Here is a 20,912-nt window from a genome sequence, read left to right on the forward strand (position 1 = left end):
ACTTTGCACACACTCCTTCTGTGCTTGGCTCATATTCCTTTCTGGTCAAAACTTCCCTCTCCTTTCTTGTGAAATTTTTTTAATTTTGGTATTTACGTTTATGTTACCAGTTATGGCTTTTTTTTTTATTTTAACAAATATCTTTGCCACAAAAAAAAGCCCAAAAAATATTAGGCCAATTTGTTTGTGTTTAAACAATAAATTTAAAACAAAAAACTGACATTGTATTGTGACATTATTGTACAAATGGGTTACATTTAATCCTGGCCCTAAAGGCAAAAACTGACCCTCTTAAAAAAAAAAAAAGGCCTCTTTAAGGAACGTTTAAAAAATCACATAGCGATGCAAATTCCACAGTAAACCAAAAAAAAGGGGAGCTAATTAAAACATGATGACATTATTGTTACAATAGGCCATAACCAACAAATTGTGTCCAAAATAAAACACCCAAAATGTACGCTAATTGATTGTGTAATCATGACATTAGCAGCTCTGATTTCCACCTGCGTACGCTTTTGTGCTATCCCAATAAACTGCTTTCCAAACACATACCAAGCCGGTTTTCAATCCAACACTAATTACTTTACTGACCAGCCGCGATTAATCGCTGCACCATCGTTGAGTCCCGGGACGGAGGAGAAGGCCATCGCCAATGTGGTCGAGTAATCCTGACCCTAAGCTGTGCGAGCATTTTGAAGGGAAAGCGGATGTTCCAGTGACGTATGAGACGGTCCGAACACATTTGACGTTCGCATCTGCTAATGTATGTACGCCCCAAAAACGCCTCGCCACGCCTGCGTTTTTTCATCTCCACCCCCGTCAACACCCAAAAACGCCCTGTTCTGTCAATCACATTTGACATGTCACTTCCTGTACGCTATTTTAGGAACGAGAGAAAAAAGCTCGCAATCTGCCGTACGCACATGCGCAGTGTAACACCGACGCATGCGCGGTTAGTCAACATCGGAACACAACGAGCGTACTGTTGTTAACGTGCGGCTCTGAATGAGGGCCATAGACGTCACACCATCTCTGGATAAAACTAACAATTATTATTTTATTATTTTAAGTGTTTCTCAACCACATTTTCAATTGTTGCAATATATACTCAAGTGTATAACAGATCCTGCATAAGAGCTGACACTCGTCTTGGGGATTGTAACCGCAACTGTGGGGGCAGTTGTTAGGGAAGGCTGCTTGGACCCGGGGGGGGGGGGGACGGCAAAGAAGGCTGGCTGGACTGGGCGAGGGGCAGATAGGCTGGCTGATTAGGGGGGTCAGGAAAGGCTGGCTGGACTGAGGCAGGGAAGAAAGACTGGATGGACTGGGCTAGGGTGATGCAGGGAAGGCTGGTTGGACTAGGGGGGCACAGGGAAGGCTGGGGGGACTAGGGAGCAGGGCAGGGAATGAGACTGTCTGGACTAGGGGATGCAGGGAAGGCTGGCTGGACTAGGGAGCAGGGCAGGGAATGCAGACTGGCTGGACTAGGAGGGCTCAGGGAAGGCTGACTAGACTGGGGCATTGAAGACAGACTGGCTGGACTAGAGGGGTCACAGAAAGTCTGGCTGGACTGTGGCAGGGCAGGGAAAATAGGATGGCTGGAGTAGGGGGATGCAGGGAAGGCTGGTTGGACTGGGGGCATGCAGGGCGGGCTGGGTGGACTAGGGGGCAGGGCAGGGAATGCAGACTGGCTGGACTAGGGGGAAGCAGGGAAGGCTGGCTGGACTGAAGAGGAGGGGTGAGGACAGTGGAAGGCTGGCTGGCTGGACTGGGGGGAGCAGGAAATACTGGCTGGACAGGGCAAAGGCAGATTACCTGGTTTCTCTATAATGATCACAGGCTCCGGTGCCAGTGAAAAGGGGCCCAGGTAGCAGGAACATACGGGTGGCAGGCACTAGGAGGGAGACAGAGGAGCATCAACGCAGCAGCAGCATTTGAAATAAGCCAATCAGGAGCGGTATGGAGCTGGCTGTGAGCCAATCACAGCTCGCGGAACAGCAGCCAATCAGGAGCGGCCGCTCCTGATTGGCCGCTGTTCCCTGAGCTGTGATTGGCTCGCGGCCGAATCCATATTTCAAATGCAGCTGCCGTGCTGCGCCAATGTTCCTTTTCCCTGCCGCCTGTGTATTCCTCCCTGCTGCCACCCGGGCCCCCTCTCTCTCCGGGCCCGGGACTGAAGTCCCGACAGTCACCCCCCTGATGGCGGCCCTGGGTGTCACATACAGATTATACATATTAGGATCTATCCTTAGGCTCAGATAGCCTGTAATCCATTACAGCCTCTATGCAGGCTGAATTTGCTGTATTTTCTTGGTGCACTATCGATTCCAGCATGCCCTCAATTGGACTCAATGTCAATTAAATTTGACGCATACGCAGTGCGACTCAGACGCATGCACAGATAACCGATAATCGCTCAACTGTGTAAATATCGCTTTGCGTCCATCTCTGAATCAGGTCCATAGTCCTCTAAACAGTGCAAATAAACCATACAAATAACCATATACATACAATTTGAACACAATGAATGAATAGCCATTTAAGAACATAAAACACACAAATGTGCTCATTTTTCAGCGATTTTGCATCAAAATTACTGTAAAGTAATTTTTTTTTTTTTAAATGTCAAAACTAACCTGGAAACTACAAATTAAAATCATTTTAATTTTTGTTACAAATGGGACTACATGTTGCTCAAGAAATTATAATAAGCATTGTAAATCAGTAGGTATAAGTAATTACAAAGAAAATGTTGGAAATGACTCACTGAATAAAATCATTGTCACTTCATGAAACTTTGGCCCTCATTCAGAGCCACTCGCTAGCGGCAGTACGCTCGTTCCGAGCGATGTTCGCACATCTGCGCATGCGTACGGATCGTTATACGCATGCGCGAACCAGTCAGTGCGGCCGAAATTCATGTGCTCGCAAAATAGCGAATGCCTGATAATTTGAGTGACAGGATGAGGCGTATGTGGGTGGTAACAGGGGAAGGTGCTTGAAAACGGGGAGTGGAAATCAGAACGCAGGCGTGCTTAAAGGTCAAAACGGGCGTTTTATGGGTGTGCATATTTAAAACAGCAGCGTCATTGACCACGTCACTGGGTTTTTTTTAAGCCAGAACTGTTCGCAAAATTGTGGTAGCAAAAACCAACCACAAGAATAGCGAGCAGTTCATACGCTGGTCGATGTACTCGATTAATCTAATAAATAGCGGACATGACGTATGGTGCGAGCGGCCAGGGGGCGTTTTTAACAAATAAACGAGCGTATGTTTTGCTCGCTCGTTCAGACTTAGAGGTGTGAACAGACTGCAATTTGCGAACGGATCATTTGAATAGCCACCCCTTGTTTTTGAACGAACGACCGCAAATAGCGAACGGCTCTGAATCAGGCCCTTTGTCTCTTTCATCTAATTTTCTGAGTAATTGTCATCAATGGTTTCTGCTTCTTCCCCAGATTTTTCATTATCACAATTTTTATGATTGCTTAAGAACTGAAGGTTTGCCTGGATGTAGCTACCTTCACATGTTAAGTACACACTTGAGTGACCGACAATTGTGCCAATCTCAAGGGACACTCTGGACATCGCAGGATTGCCGGTACACATTACAGCGATGTAATGAAGGACGGAACGATTGTTTTGAATGACGTAACGGTGATCGTTCCATTGTTCATTAAAGTCATCCAGTGTGGGCACACAATCACTGTTCAATGCCGATGTCGAAACGAATGCCCGTCGCTCCAGTGTGTACCAAGCCTAAAGAAGGCATGACTAAAGAGGTGTCAGAAGCTGTGCCATGCAAAGCCAATGCCAGTATGTTGCTGGCAGGGTATGTCAAACTGCAGAAGTTTGGTAGCAATACTATCATTACTAATGCCGGGTACACACTAGACGATATGTCGTCCAATCCGGCAGATCGGACGACATCTCGTCCACATCGGCCAGTGTATACCGGCTATGTCGCTGACGATGCCCACATTTTGATAATCAGTATTGTTAGTGCTTATAGTGTGCATCGGCATGTTTTCCCTTTTCTGTATTAGAACTAGTCTCAGCATGGTAGCATCTCTAATTATGTTTAAATTAGGATGTGCAGCCCAGCCACCCCTTTTTCCTAAGTCTAAACTTACTCATAATGGGCAATGTAACTCCTCTGCCAGGGTCAGGAAATTTGCATTGGAAGACGCAGACCCTGGCCTTGGCACTCCCTTGACCGCTCATTCCCCGTCCTCAGCCTGTGGTGTCCTGGGCGGTCGCGATGCGCAGCACATGCCCAGTTCCCAAAACATTGGTCAAATGTGACCGATAGGGGACTGCTTACAACTCTGAATCAGGCCCGGAGTTTGGGAACTGAACCCAGAACACATCCTGTCCAATTAGCATTTTATTTGCAATTATGGAAACTTTTAGATCCTCACATATAACTATTTATTGAAGAACTTTCACGTTTTCTTTATAAACTGTCAAATAGATCAATAAATCAATGCACTCCCTCTAGTTTTACTAGTTTCTTATATCTGTGCATGGTTTTCTTCCTTCTTCTTAAAGACTTTGAGGGGACTTCAATTGCAGTGAAGGGTGCGAATTGTCGTTGCCACAGCGTTTAAACGCCTGCAACAGCAGCCCGTCTTGCACCCTTCGCCCGGTCAGCAGAATGCCTGATTCACTCAAATGTGCTCGCTACCCTATAGGGTAGCGAACAGTTTTTGATCAAGATCTCGCTGCCATGAAGTGCGGCGGCTGCCGCGCAGATTCGGCCGGGCGAATGTATTCGCTCCTAATTGAATTCCCCTCTTCAAGTACTACAGTATATGCATATCATTTATATGTTTGGTTCTTCATTTTGCTCTTCTGTAGAACTTTTGCTGAGTGAACAATTTCATAACGTCATCAAGATGCCAGTTTAGCCTGAGATGCACTGTTTATTATTATTATTATAATATGTGGATATTTATCCATTGTGTTCTCCTATACTACTGTCAGATTACTTGTATTCACAAGCAGATATTTTACCACTCCCAATCTTCTCTAGATCACCACATATTTTACCATTGATGTACTGTGCCATATGCCTGGTCTCTTCAATTTCAGTGCTTCTGTAAAAACTAGTAGAGGAGTTATTACTGCACATTTGTCCATCCATCTGGAAGTACTGCAAGATACAGTGCTTACATGATTTTCCTTTGAAAAAACTATGTTACACCTCTTTTTAAGAGGTTGTAAAGAATGTCTACTGGGCAAATAGTATGATAGTCTGGTACCCCTTTCACATCACTAATGCATGCATCCATCTCGGGTGCGACCCGACTGAGACCCCTTTCAGACTGGTCGTTGACGTCACCTCCATCGCTGCTGTGAACGGGACCTGGGTTGCCTCATCCTGGGTTACCCGTTCACATCGCACCCTGCTCGCTTCCCGATTGGAAAAGTCGGGATGCTCAACCCGGGTTATTTCAACGGTATGTAGTTATGTTTTAAAATCCAGACGGCAGAATGCCGGCTATAGAATATTTGATGGGCTGTTGAGATACCGTCGCCTATCATAATCCCGATGCCGGAACCCAGGACGACACGTGCCCAAACGAGGCAAGTCCGGGCTGCCCGTCCACTTAGCCGCGGGGGAAGGTTAGGTTTAGAGCACCCCAGGGGGAATTAGGGTTAGGCACCCCTCTGTAGAGGGTTAGGCTAGGGGAAGGGGGGGTTAGGATTAGGCACCTCTGGGGGGAGGTTAGGGTTAGGCACTCCCCTGAGTGTGAGGTTCAGGGTGCGGAGGGGGGATTAGGTTTAGGCACCCATGGGGGAGGTTAGGGTTAATCACTGGGGGGGAGGTTAGGGTTAGGCACCCCTAACGAAGGGTTAGGGGGGGGAGAGGGGAGGGTTAGGTTACTTACCTGATGCTGTCGGGATTTCCTCCCTTCGGGCAGATGCTGGCATTTCAATCCCATTCCATTTCAACTGGCCCCACTCACACTGCACAGTGACCCGGGTTGCTGCGCGCTCATGTGCAGGAACCTGGGTTATTTGATGGCAGTGTAAAAGGGGTATTAGTCATTTAAAAACATTTTTAGTTACTGATGTCCCAAAAGCAGAGTTGCATTAAGCAGAGGTTATAGGGGGGCCCGCCGCACTCTGTGCATAAGGCCCCACTATACCTTCTTCCAGTGGCCATGTTTGTGTGATTTTTTTTTTCCAGAAAGATGTTCAGAAGATCATAAAAGCTCTGTACGTCTCTGCAATGGTACTTTAGTTCCAAATACATGACCCAAAAGTTGGCTGCAGGCAGCAGCTATAAGGGCAGGACTGGCTGTACCATTAAGCAGCTTTAGGCAGTTGCCTAAGGCATCAGTATCCTTGGAAGAATGGATCTTGGGGGCGTCAATGAGTGCACCTATCACTAAAATTAATGATGTGCCTGAAAGACACATTGTTGTATTTAATGCAGGCGGCACCTGTGAAACTTGTAAGCTTACTTGCCAACTCTCCCTCATTGTCAGGGAGACTCCCTGTAATAGTAGTAATCTCCCTGACTCCCTGAAGAGTCTATCAATCTCCCTGATTGCACCTTATCCCCATTATGAAGCTGTAGTAGTTAAAAAAACAGAGATATATACATTCAGATGGGATCATTAGTATCATTTCCCTGCATTGGATATAAAGCACAGTGATCCCTATCAGGGACAAACAAAGGATTTTTATGCTGGAGTTTATATATATATATATATATATACAGTTTTGCAAACTCAAACAACAATGCAGCTTTCCCAGGTGACTTTCCAAGGACAGATATAAACAGAAGAAGAAAGACAAACTCTCAGTTGTAAGTCCTGGAGTGCTGTCCGTCATCCCACATTGTGTGTGTATATATATATATATACAGTATACACACACAAGCATATGTATATTATATATACACACGCATATAATATTTATATGCACACACATGTCACACATAAATTACACACACACATTACACACACACCTGACAGCAGCTGCGGATTGTAGAGATGGGGACAGGACCTGGCACTGTCATTAGGCCCCTCCCCTTAGCTGCAAAATAGTGCGATTCGCGGGTCAATCGGGAGAGGGCGGGGCCAAACGACGCAATGCTAATGGATTTGCATCATGCCGGCTCCGCTTCCTCCCGATTGACCTGCGAATCACGTAATTTGGCCATGAGGGGGCGGGGCTTAATAATATGGAGCACGCTTGTCTCATCTGTCAGGGGGGGTTTCTGGGTATTCTGAAACCCCCTCTGTGTGCGCTACTGCTTGTGGCTACAAGTATCAGTGTGTTTTCATCAACAAATAGATCTTACTACCTGCTTTTGGGCTCATTTACATTTGGAGGATGTAAGTCAGTTTTATGACACGCCTCTCAGATGTAGCAGTACAGTGCACTTTACTACCGCGCTCATAGGTGTTACTTTCACACTCTCTCTGAAATGCTTTTTCAAAAGTAGGCAAGTATGCTTATAAGACGCCACCCCACCTCTGCACTTTCACCTGAGAGGCTGACTGCAAGAAAGAGAAGTACAGTGCCAGTGCGCCTACTGCTAGGAAGCAGAACAATTGCAGCGCTGAGTGTTGGATCCAGTAAGTTGAACACTAGGGAGTAAATTTACCAAAGGGAGAGTTTTTAGAAGTGGAGATGTTGCCCATAGCAACCAATCAGATTCTAGCTATTATCTTCTAGAAGGTGCTAGTTAAATGTTAAGTAGAATCTGATTGGTTGCTATGAGCAACATCTTCACTTCTAAAAACTCTCACTTTAGTAAATATACCCCCAAGTTGAGAAGTCTATGAATAATGGAGGTAGAAAATCCATCTTTCTCTTCCTGGGAAAGTAACAGTGTCCTCTGTTTACATTGTGAATATTCAGCTTCCATTTTATAACTTACACATACCTCCCAACTTTGCTGTGAATGGATGGGACCTTGAGCACGCCGTAGGGCTCCCCTAACTAGCCTGTCATTTGTTATCCCTTATGAACTACACATTAATTTTCCCCTATATAACCTTAAAAGCCCTAACTATGGAGCCCATTTATTATTTATTGTGTTTTAGCCCCGATAAATTGAATTTCTTATCATCGCTATTGGAGTCAATTAGAAATTCTTTATCGCCCGGATGTATTAAAAGCCCGTCCCTGCAATGTATAAAATAAAGTGATCCCATCAGGGAGAAGTCTACTGTGCCATTCTGGAGCTTGGTAAATCTCAAAATATAGCAGCCTCCATAGAAACTATGGGAGCAGAGCCGGCCCTAGCCCATTTGGTGCCCTAGGCAAAATTTTGACTGGTGCCCCCTAAAAACAGGTGGCCCTCCTTTTGGCCATGGGCCTAGTGCCTGCCTACTTTATTCAATAGTGACCTGGGCCTAGTACCCAGGCCACTTACACCTTATAGGGCAATAACTCACTCTAGGGCCTAATGCCCCCTATGTAGCCCGGGCATTGCACCCGCCTATATGCCCACCGGCCTATTGCCCGACAGTGCCCCCACGGGACTAGTGCCCGACAACCCTGGTGGTCTAGGGAGGGAGTATATGGTAGGCCTCATGGAGGGCCTACCTGCTCCTTTGGAAGAGGCTGCGGGAGGGAGCTTCGTTGGCTCTTTTACTTTCCACCCCCACAGTCCTCTCTGGTTCTCAGCCGCATTCTTCGGCCGCTGGCCCATCCTGGCCAGCGGAACCACCTCCTCTTTGCTTCTTCCAGCCGGCGCCGCCTGTCTTCCTTCTTGATCACGGCTTCTGGCCTCTTCCGTGGCCGCCGGAACTCTTGCCGCAATGTTCTCTTCGGGAGGTCTTCACTCCTCCCTGTCTGCTGCCGTACTGCCTTTTCCCGCTCAGCGGCGTCTGGTACAAGATGCCAAAAGTGGGCAGGGCTATGACGTGGTGAGCCACAATTGGCTCATCACGTCTGCCTCCTATTGGCTGCTGGCCCGCGGCCGACGCTGTACCAAGGCTACACCAAGGGTGACAGGCTACAGTAAGCCGATGATTGACCGGCGCTGGGAACACATACTCCGTCCCAGCACCGGCTACACACCGCCTATGCTTCCCCAGCGCTGGGAGCAATAATAGCATCCCAGCACCGGACGCTGATGTGTCCTATTGCTGTGCCGATGGTGGGATCAGCCACTTGATTCCAGCATGGCTTTGCACATGGCAGCAGCAGGGCAATAGGGAGGGGCATGCAGCGCCAGTGGGGGGGAACTCTGCATTAAAATATATCACTGTATTAAATTTGTTAGGATGGTGAAATATAAAAAGATAGAATTGTGCAAAAGAGATGAAAATTAACATGGATAATAAAATATGCAAAACAAAACCGTTGTCAATTTGTCATTCTTTCAATATGATCAGTGTTTAGTAACACAGTGGTGACATTACTTATTATAGTTTATTCTGTTATTTATGTTGCAAATAATTATTTCTTAAGGCTAAATGCCTTCATCAGCTGCTAGAAGGAAGTAGCAAATTGTATCAAACAATGCAGTGACTAATATTGTGCATAGTCAGTATTCCAAACTGATACAGTGTCTTCTCTTCCTATGCTTAGATGTGTTATCCTTATGTATTGCCATGCAATGCGTATAGTAAATATTTCTTAGCTATGCAGAATACACAAATATATGTTGTAGTTCTGAGTCTCTTAACTATAAGGTTTAATCCCACACAGCAGGTATATTATGTTAGTATATAGTTGGTCAACACACCTAGTATTAATGGGTCTCCACTACATGTGATATATATTAGTAGTTCCCCTTATATCATATGTGTGTGAATCACATACCATAAAAAAAGATTTTATAGGTAAAAATGTTAACCTTTGCAGCTCCGAGTATTCATGTATACAGTAATGCAGCTTAGGCAATTGCAATCATTCCCAGCACTGCGTAAAGCACATGTATCATTTTATACATCAGTAGCTGGAGCATAGGCCTCATATATTTAGCATAGGTTTCAATAATCGTAGGCAATAGCAATTAGTCTCAGCACTATGTATAGCGCATATATCATTTTAACTTATACATCAATGGCTGGGGTTTCTATCCATTTAGCAACATATTAACATTGAATTTAGGCCCTGATTCAGAGCCGGACGCTCTGACAGAGCGCTCGCTCTGAATCAGGGCCGTCCCTCTTACTGTTTGGAGCGGCCTCCTGGCCGCTCGCATAGCTGTGGGTGTCCACCCACAGCTATAGCGAGCGGCCAAAATGATGGTCGCAATGGTCAAGACCATCACGACCATCGGGCTTGCGACGAGACCCTTGCGGTAGGGTCTCGCTGCCGCAAGCCCTGGAGTGCTTTTGGCTCTATCAGAGTAAAAAGCACTCCCACTGACCTCACTAGTGAGGTCAGTGGGGCCGGCCCGAGACGGTAGGCGTTCCCATAGGAACGCGTCCGTCTGGGCAGCCACGCCCCCAGCACGCCCACCAAAGGGGGCGTGCTGTCAATCACCATCGACAGCACGCCCCCTTTGGTGCGAGACCCATAACGACATCTTGGCCGTCGTTATTCGGGTCTCGTGCATGCGCACTTGAGCAACATCGGCCCGCTTGCGAGCGGGTCTGAATCAGGCCCTTAGTTACATGACATTAACAATCGGTTACAGATAGCCATACATCGAAAAGATACTTATATTGTACGGGTATCTACCTGTAAACATCCATTTTGGGGGACTTTCCACAAAATGTTTAATAAGTATGCCTTAATATCTAATAGCACCCACACGTTACCTTAATATCACCCCCTCCAACACACACACACACACAAAAAATATGATCACACAAACACACTATATTAATACCACCTCCACACACATTATATTAATGCCAAAACCCATATATTAACACCATCAAGCACACAAAGGCATATGTATCATATGAATATTATCACACACTCAGAGAGGATGGGGCCCGTGTGCAGTCTTCGACACGGGCCCCCTCCTCTCTGTCCGGCGGCCAGCAGCTCACTGAGATGTGCGCGGACAGCGCCGGAGTTATAGACTCTGAGCACTAGAGTGAGCCCAGAGTCTATAGAGTATGCGCAGGTCACCGGGAAAATGGCTGCGGCGGCCATTTTCCAGTCGTTTCTACAGCGCCAGACCCCCGCGCCAATGTGGGACTCCAGGGCGTATCTATAATGGGTGTAGGGTGTGCGGTGCGGGGCCCCCCCTGGACCCAGGCCCCGCACACCCTGCACCCATTATAGATACGCCCTTGCACACACACACTTTACTAATATCATGAGACACTCACAATATATTAATATCATCATGAACACAATATTTATGTGTGTGTGTGTGTGTTACTCACTATATTTTGTACCTCTTAATCTTGCTAACATTTGTTTTTCATATTGATTCTCGCTCGCTATTTACCTTTTGCTGTGATAATTTTCATATTTCACCAATGGGTATCAATCACAATTCTTATTCATGTTCCTATTTATTAATTACTTCCTCTGTCACTGCTGCTTAACTATTGCATTGCTTCCTGTGGTCACATGCAGTATTTTTTCCCTTTGTTTTTACTTTCCACATCGTAATATATTGCTGAGGACACTGATCCAAGACATCTACATATATAAAAGGCTAACGCTGCTCCTCACCTCTATGGGGGGAATTCAAGTGTGCTGCACACGGGCGACCACTAGAAGGCGCCCGATGGAGTAATTCAATTGTTGCTCCATTCGGGCGTGCACAGCTGTCGGGGCCAACATTTCTACTCGCAGCCCCTCTAGCTGGAGAGCAGAAATTACCAAAAAGTGACCCGTTTTAGCGCTCAGACTGGACTTTTCGTGGGCGCGACAATATCCCGTCATTTTGACGGACTGCTAACTAGTAACTATTGTGCTATTACTAGGGTAATATTGTAGTAGCTTCTTTTCTGCAACCTTAACCATTTTTCACAAAAAAGGAACATTACATACAGTACATTGCAGGCCTGAACAACAGTATTGGCAGGGTAAGCATGGACCTATTGTTTTACAACACCTGGAGACCCACAGGTTGTCCTGTCTTTATATATTGTGTACAATTATCACATGCTTATATTTTTCTGTTTTAAATTCCAGGTTCAAGCCAGCATCTTCATGTTTTGCCAGAAACAGCAGCTGTGCAGTCACCTGTACAGAGATGAGCACATCCTCATCACATTGGAATTTGTAGATGAGACCTCTGCTCACCCTCTATCACCCCCAAGCCTGCAATGTTTTCAATTAGGACAGGTAGTGCAAACACCTATACCAGGGTTTTTCAACCATAATCCCTAAGTACCAACAACAGCCAGGGCATGTTATAACTAGTATTTCTTTAATCATGCACAGGTGAGTTAATCTTTTGTGCTGGGTCAGTAATTGTCCCTCCTGTTTCCACAGTAAGAAATCCACACAATATGACCTGTTCATAGGCAAACGCAGGGGGGGTTTCCCTCTGCCTGGAAACCCCCCTCCCCAGCACACATCATGACCACAACAGAAATAGTAATATAATAGAATGTTACCAGTGCTGCATGTTCTTCTCAGTATCACAAATGAAATGATTAGCACCAACTGTGGATCTTCTAAAATGTGTCAGCCAGTAATAAATATACCTGTGCACCAACTAGGAGATGTGGAAAACATGCACTGTTAGGGGTGCACTGCTATAGACCATCAATAGGGTTAATTATTATTACTGTAAAATAATACACTATCCAGTACCTAAGGAGACCAATCAGTACATATATGTCCAGGGCAGTGCTAAGTTCTTCTGCTGCTCCCCCAGACTCCCGGACTTGCTCCAATGCTCTTGAATGATGCCCACCTCTGAAAAAAAACATTCTGCTCACACAGGATGGACCTTCTGCCACATATAATGGCTTACTGTGATCACTGGTCCTGTATATGCTGGAATTATGCAACACAATATACTTTGTATGATGCATATTAAAGCTGAATAAGTGCTAATTATACCCTCTTCATGGACTGGCCACACTCGCTCTAAAATCAAGCATTTGGAAACCCCACTCTAGAAATCCTGCGTTTGCCACTGCTGTTAGCATAGGCGGGTGCATGGTCTCAGTAAAGGAGTGTGCAGAAGCACTCCCCTCCACTGTCACAGACTGCTCATCTCAACCCTACAACCCTTCCCTTCCTACAGACACAGACTGCTCAACTCCCACCACTCCATCCAGTTACAGACTGCTCACCTCAAACACAAATCCCCCCCCAGACATAGACCACTAACATTAACCCCCTATATCCCTTCCCCCATCCCCCTCCTGATGGACACACACCAGTAGCGTAACTAGGGCAGGGCCACAAGGGCTCGTGCCCTGGGCGCCATGGAACCGGCGGCGTATTGGTGCGCCGTCGGCAGGGGCTGGCTGGCAACTTTTAGCCTGGGGGGCAAATGCATGCAGGCGGCCCTGGCAGAGGAGTAGTGTGTAGCCAGGGTGCCCGAAGAACGTGCGTGCTATGGCGTCACCCCCCTCAAGTGTTTCAGGGAGGAGGCGGGTCCTTATGGGATTAATCTATCGTAAAAATAAAGATTAGGGGAAGCCCCCTGTCGTAGTGCCCATATGCAGTGCCCCCGTGTGCCACAGGAGATAACACCCTTATGCAGGCCTCCAGTAGTGCCCCCAGTAGTGAACCCCCCCTATGCAGTGCCCCTTGTGCCGCCAGTAGTGGTCCCCCCTGTTCAGTGCCCCTTGTGCCCCCAGTAGTAAGCCCCTTATATAGTGCCCCCAATAGTGGTACCCCCTATGCAGTGCCCCCAGTAGCAGTCCACCCCCCCATGCAGTGCCCCCAATAGTGGTAACCCTTATGCAATGTCCCTTAAATAGTGGCCCCAGTTGTAGTCTCCCCCCTATGCAGTACCCCCAGTATTGCCCTTTATACAGAGCCCCCAGCAGTGGTCCCTCGCAGTGCCCCCAGTGGTAGTCCCCTCCCCCTATGTAGTGCCCCTAATAGTAGTCCCCTCCCCCCTATGCAGTGCCCCTAGTAGTAGTCCCCTCCCCTTGTAGTGCCCCCAGTAGTAGCCCCCCCCTTGTAGTGCCCCCAGTAGTAGTCCCCCCCTTGTAGTGCCCCCAGTAGTAGTAGTCCCCCCTTGTAGTGCCCCCAGTAGTAATCCACCCCCCTGGTAGTGCCCCCAGTAGTAATCCCCCCCGGTAGTGCCCCCATAGTAATCCCCCCCCTGGTAGTGCCCCCAGTAGTCCCCCGCCAGTAGAGAGAGACTTAATTTAAAAAAAAAAAAAAAAACTTACCTGAAACTCCCGCTCCTGGTCCCGACGCTTCCACCGGCTCCTCTGGCCGCTTTGCATTATGGGAGAGACATCGTCATGACGACGGCAGTGGGAGCAGCGGCAGCCGATGAGAGTCTCCGTCCGGTCAGCGCTGCGCACGTGGTGCAGTCTGTCACAGTGACACATGACGCTGCGGCCCGGGGGGCACATGGTACCCTGCCCCCCGGCCCAGCCCGCCACTGGACGTCGGCCACCGTACAGGCACACCCTAGTCAGCCAGTGTGGTGCAGACCGCAGTGAGTTTGGTCCGCACTACACTGTTACACACACATCGCCGCCGGCGCTGGGTAGTACACTCGTACCACCCGGCGGCAAGGTGTGTGTTTCAGCAGCCAATGAGAGTCAGACAGACTATCATTGGCCGCTGCGCCCACTGCCGGAGGCGGGTTGGAGCTCACTCATGAGCTCCGCCTTCAGAGCAGGACCCAGCGAGAGGATGGAGGAGCAGACAGTGGTGGGCGCGGCAGGAGCGGGGATTCAGGTAAGTCAAGTCAGTGTTATGTGTGTGTATGTGTATATGTGTGTGTGTATGTATGTATATCTGTGTTTTATGCACTACGGAAGGCACTGCAAAAGGGGCAACTCATAGAGGGGATCACTACTGGGGGCCTTCATAAAGGGGACCACTACTGGGGGTACCATATAAGGGGCACAGCATAGGAGGGATTACTACTGGGGGCACTGTATAAGGGACATAGCATAGGAGGGATCACTACTGGGGGCACTGTATAAGGGGCATTACTGGGGGCCTGCATAAGGAGGACCACTACTGGGGGCACTGTATAACGGGCACTACTGGGGGCCTACATAAGGGGGACCACTACTGAGGGTACTGTATAAAGGGCACTACTGGGGGCTTGCATAAGAGGGACCACTACTGGGGGAACTGCATACTGGGGTTACTGTATAAGGGGCATTACTGGGCACCTGCATAAGGGGGGCCACTACTTGGGGCACTCCATAGGGGGACTGTATAAGGGGCACTGCATAGGGGGCGCTGTATAAAGGGAACTACTGGGGGCACTGCATAAGGGTGCACTACTGTATAAGGGTGCACTTTATAAAGGGCACTACTACATGGGGCACTGCTACTGGGGACATTGCATAAGTGGCACTACTACAGTGGTGATTGCAAGAGGGGCACTACTACTCAGGTCATTAAGGTGCATATGGAATGGTAAGGAATGTTCCCAGAGTGACGAGAAAGGGGTGTGCGTAATGTTGACATGCCCCATTTTTCGGTAACCACGCCCCTTGTGGCATGTGACCATTTTTTGGGGGCTCGCACACATAGGTTTCTCTGTTTTTCAAATTGCCCTGGGCTCCAAATACTCTAGTTACACTACTGACACACACTACCCCCCCCCCTCCCATTTCCCATGCACAGAATGCTCACACTCTTCTCCTGGATCACTGTTCTACACTTATCGCATTCCCAGCTGCTGAGCTACTCTTCCTGGGAGCTGGTTGATGATGTGGCGGCACTGAATTGGAGCGTCCGGGAGACAGTGCTGCACCCCAACACATTGCAACAGGCTCAGCTATCTTCACACTTCACAACTACTTCAGTACAGGTTCGCCTTGGAGCCGCCTAGGAGGAGTCCGCCTAAGGGGTATGAGGGAACACTAACTGCACACCTCGTGCATACTAGGGTGGGTCGAAAAAAACTAAATTGTGAGTTCGAAACTCCAATAGTGCGGAAAAGTTGTGGGTCCATAACAGTAACTCATGTGCAAAATTTCAGCTTGGTCGGATAATTTTTACTATCCCAAGCACGCGCTTGACGTTTTGAAAATTTTACACAAATTAAGATATTTTGTAATCAGATGAGAGCATGGTTTTGGAGCACATATTTTAACAATTAAGGTAAAAATGCTTGAGTCAGTGGTGTAACTAGGGTGTTTGGCACCCAGGTGCAAGATGAAAAATGGAAATCCTCCACTCCCCTATGTGCGTGCATCTGAAAAATGGGCATGACCACATGCCACAAGGGACGTGGACACTGAAAAATGGGGGCTCTAAAAGTCAACTCCAATCTGGTAGGTAGTCTGGGCACAGTTCAATTGGCCGACGTGTTTCGAGCCGCATAGGCTCTTCCTCAAGGCCTTGAGGAGCCTATGCAGGGTACCTTGCATTTTTTCACCTGTGGCTCCAACACCCATCTTGGGTAGGAATTCTCCATTTATATTTGTCGCTATTATTTGCACACTTGCACTTTGAACTGTTTTATTGAAAGTGCTTATTGGATGTTTTATTACATTTTATGCATATATAGTCATTATTTGCATATGTGGCTGTAATTTACTATTATCTCACACTTGCACTTTATTGTATATCTTGAAAGTGTTTATTGAACATCCTATTGGAATTTTTTACATGTGCTTTTTATGTACACATCACTGTTGTTATATTTTTTTATTCCATTTTGTCCCAACATTGATATATTTCCCCATTAAAATATTGCTAAATTTCTTTATATTGAGTAACATATAGCGCCAAAGGAGCAATTACAAATTTCTTTATAGACATAGATGTGTCCCTCTCAGAATCGGCTCCACGGTACCAGCACGAGGGGTGACCAAGGTAGAGGTCGAATTATACCAACTTGAGAAGAAATTTCTTTTAAAAAAAAAAGAAAACGAGATGTACAGTAGTTTGCCAATGTAATTTCATATTTTCAAAATGTTCACTGTATATTGTTTGTTAAAAGTCAGGGAGGGGGATCAGGACAGAGCCACGACAAGGGGAAAGAGGAGGACAGCAGAGAGGGGTGGTTCCAGCCAGGAAGGGGGTGGAGCTAAGTGGGGTTGGAGACTGGAGTCAGTATCCATTAAACTAAAATAAACATAAAAAAATGTTGGCTGCAGTTTAGGTGCAATGCATACATTCTCCACCATGTGCGGCAAGATCAAGTTAAGAGTGCAGTTGTCCACAGCCAACTAATAGTATATCAGTCCAGGGCCTTGGTACAAGTATCTGCAGCTAGTTTTATTAGCAGCACAAGAATAAACGAAACATAAAAGTAAATCCTGGCCAGTGTGGCTCTAACTAAACAAAATTATTGCCTCTCTCAGGTCCCTATTTATCAATACGTATTATTTTTACTTAAAAAAATGTGAAAAATTATGTTTTCACACCTTTTTCACATTATTTTAATATCACACAAATCTATTAAAGGGAAATTAGAGTAGTTTTCATGCAAAACTACTCTATGCCCTTTAGTTTGCATATTTTAGTAGGCAGATCGCATATTCCATACTTGTAATGGGAAATGTGATCTGCTTGAGAGTTACTAAAAATAAATTGTATAAAAATAAGTGAGAAAGCCCTATCATAATAACACCATTTTCAGATGCCTCAGGGTCCATAAAGATGTATTCGACTACTGTGCATCCTGCCTTGAGTGTCAGTACCATGCTCCCCAGTCACATTATAGAAGTCTGCTTGTCCCATTAACCATTATTGAAGTCTTGTTTGAGAGAATAACTATGGATTTGGTTGGACCTCTAATAAAGTCTGCCCGGAGTCATTAGTATATTTTGGTGGTAATTGATTACGTTACCAGATACCTGGAATAGTTAGGGAACTAGTGTCACGGTTCACTAGGAGCAGGGGTGTATCTATAATGGGTGCAGGGGGCGCGGGGAACACGGGCCCGTGTCCAGGGGGGCCCCGCACTGCACACCCATAATATTACTTACCTCTCCGGAGTCTCACGTCGGCGCGAGGGTCCAGCACTGTAAAACGACTGGAAAGTGGCCGCGGCAGCCATTTTCCCGTCGTTTGCGCATGCGCAGTAAAGGGAAAATGACCAGTGCATACACTATAGACTCTGGGCACTCTCTAGTGCCCAGTGCCCAGAGTCTATAACTCTGGCGCTGGCCGCGCACAGCTCAGTGCGCTGCTGGCCGCCGGGCAGAGAGGAGGGGGCCCGTGTCGGAGACTGCACACGGGCCCCCTCCTCTCTAGAAACGCCCCTGACTAGGAATGTGTGTGTGTGTGTTTTTACCAACAATATATAGCTTCAGTATAGTTAACCAGTCAATTAATAAAGAATTGGAGTGCGTCTAAGTGCAAATGGCTATGTGGCAGCCCAATTACCACTTCCCCTGCTCCAAACAGGAATATATGACATACTAAATAATCAGAATAAGTGATAATCAAAGGCACCAAACCCAAAAGTAGAGAAATATATACTACAGTGATGGAAACATCCTAAGATGGTGATGATCGATTATCAGGATATCCTGTGGTTATGTCTTTTTTCAAGACTCGTTAATATCTGAAACAAGAGAAAAAAACAAAAATAAATAAATTGTAGTATCTCTGAAAAACTACTATAACATTAATAATATCTCCATAATAATTATGGGGTTTTATAGAAGAATGTGTCTAGAGGGAACCACATACCATACTCACTTGGAGTAATATTGGGTACCCACACATAAAGGTTTCTTTATTAGTAGTACCCCAAATGGTACTTACAGATGGATACCTCCACCGAACAAATATAAAAGAGGGGGGAGCGTACCAGAACTCACTTGAGACAAAGTTTTTCTGTACATATACAGGTTTCTTTATGAGTTAGCATACCCCACTCACTTGATGAATCACACACACACAATATAAAGTTTTCTTTTTGTGTAAAAAGGGACATACGTTCCCTACTCACATGATACATACAGATCTTTCTTATAGCTGTATCTTTTTCCTCCCTGGTTCAATCTATGTAACTCCCAAATATACAGTGTATAAAACTTATTCCTCCAAAATAAAAGTATAAAATAAAATCAAATAAAATGGGAGGTACAATGGCAAATCCCAAAAATCTGCAAACGATGGCACCAACCAAAGCTACTGTACTGATCAGTCCCTTTGTCAGATGTTAAATAAAGTACTTTTCCAATGCAGGATCTCAATGATGCAATGTCTCCTTCCAACAAAGTCAGTCCTCCATAGATAGCCAATACATTTCGAACCAGCTGTTCTTTATCAAGGCATAATGAGGACTCAAAGGATTTCTTAATTTATACCCAAGGTGATCGCACCCTAACAGGAAATGACATCAGTGCTGAACGGTACAATCATTACATTTAGATTAAACCATACTACCTACTTTTGAAAATGCATTTCAAGGAGATTGTGAAAGCAACATGAGCGCGGCGGTAAAGTGGGCGTGTACTGCTACATCTGAGAGGCGTGTCATCAAATTGATTTACATAAAAATGTAAACGAGCCCCAAAGAGGGTCTTTGATTTACTTGTTGATGAAAACACACATACTTTTCAGAAAATTCATGTAGCCATAGGGATCATTGTGGTTTATAACCAATGCAGGGAAATTATACTAATAATTCCATTTGAATGAATATATCTCTGGGGTTTTTTTATATAACAGCTTCATAATGGGGGAAAGGTGCAATCAAGGAGATTGCTAGACTCTTCAGGGAGTCAGGGAGATTGCTACTACAGGTTGAGTCTCCCATATCCAAAATGCTTGGGACCAGGGGTTTATTGGATATCGGAATATTCCGTATTTTGGAATATTTGCATAAAATAATGACATTTCTTGGGAATGGGACCCAGATCTAAACAAAGAATGCATTTATGTATTATATACACCTTATACACACAGCCTGCAGGTCATTTTATACAAAATTTTCAATAATTTTGTGGCTTAAACAAAGTTTGTGTACATACCTGAAATTCATTTATGTTTCATATACACCTTATATATAAAGCCTGAAGGTAATTTTATACCGTATTTTTAATACTTTTGTGTCTAAAACAAAGTTTGTCTACATGGAACCATCAAAAAACAAAGGTTTCACTAAACCAGTCATGCTAAAAATATTCCGTATTTCGGAATATTCCGTATTTCGGAATATTCAGATATGGGAGACTCAACCTGTATTTCAGGGAGTCTCACTGACAATGAAGGAGAGTTGGCAAGTATGGCTTAAACATCTAAAATGAATAAACAAGGCAACTTACAGTATACGTACAGTATACATACATTTCCGATCTGATCGCAGGATAGCACAATCTATCACCTAGTGTAGGGGCCCCTTAAGTTGTGCAGTGTCAGGTGTAGATCATTGCTGCTGGATCAGCTAATCAATCATGTATTAAGCACCATAATGCAGTCAAACCTAAAAAAAAAATGCAGATTTAAGAGGTTTACAGAAACACATACAGTTCTTTATATGTATTAAAATGGTCCATAGCAAATATTGGAGACAGGGCCGCCAGAATAGTAGTCCCCATATAATTCTCTGGGGCTGCAATGTGTCAATATGCATCAAGCTCTGGTAAGCAAAACTTTTTGGAGCTTGAGCCCAATAGGCATAGCTTATACATGCCTATGGGCTTCTTTATATGAAAAGCCCTGGAGACAGACCCCCTAGGATCCCTCTCAGGGGCGTATCTATAATGGGTGCAGGGTGTGCGGGGAACACGGGCCCCTGGGTCCAAGAGCGCCTACATTGCACACCCTGCACCCATAATATTACTTACCTCTCCAGAGTCCCGGGCGTCCGGCGCTGTAAAACGACTGGAAAATGGTCGCGGCGACCATTTTCCTGTCATTTGCACATGCGCAGCAAAGGGAAAATGGCCAC

This window comes from Taudactylus pleione, unplaced genomic scaffold (assembly GCF_031769625.1).
Source record: "Taudactylus pleione unplaced genomic scaffold, aTauple2 ptg000487l, whole genome shotgun sequence".
NCBI lineage: Eukaryota > Metazoa > Chordata > Amphibia > Anura > Myobatrachidae > Taudactylus > Taudactylus pleione.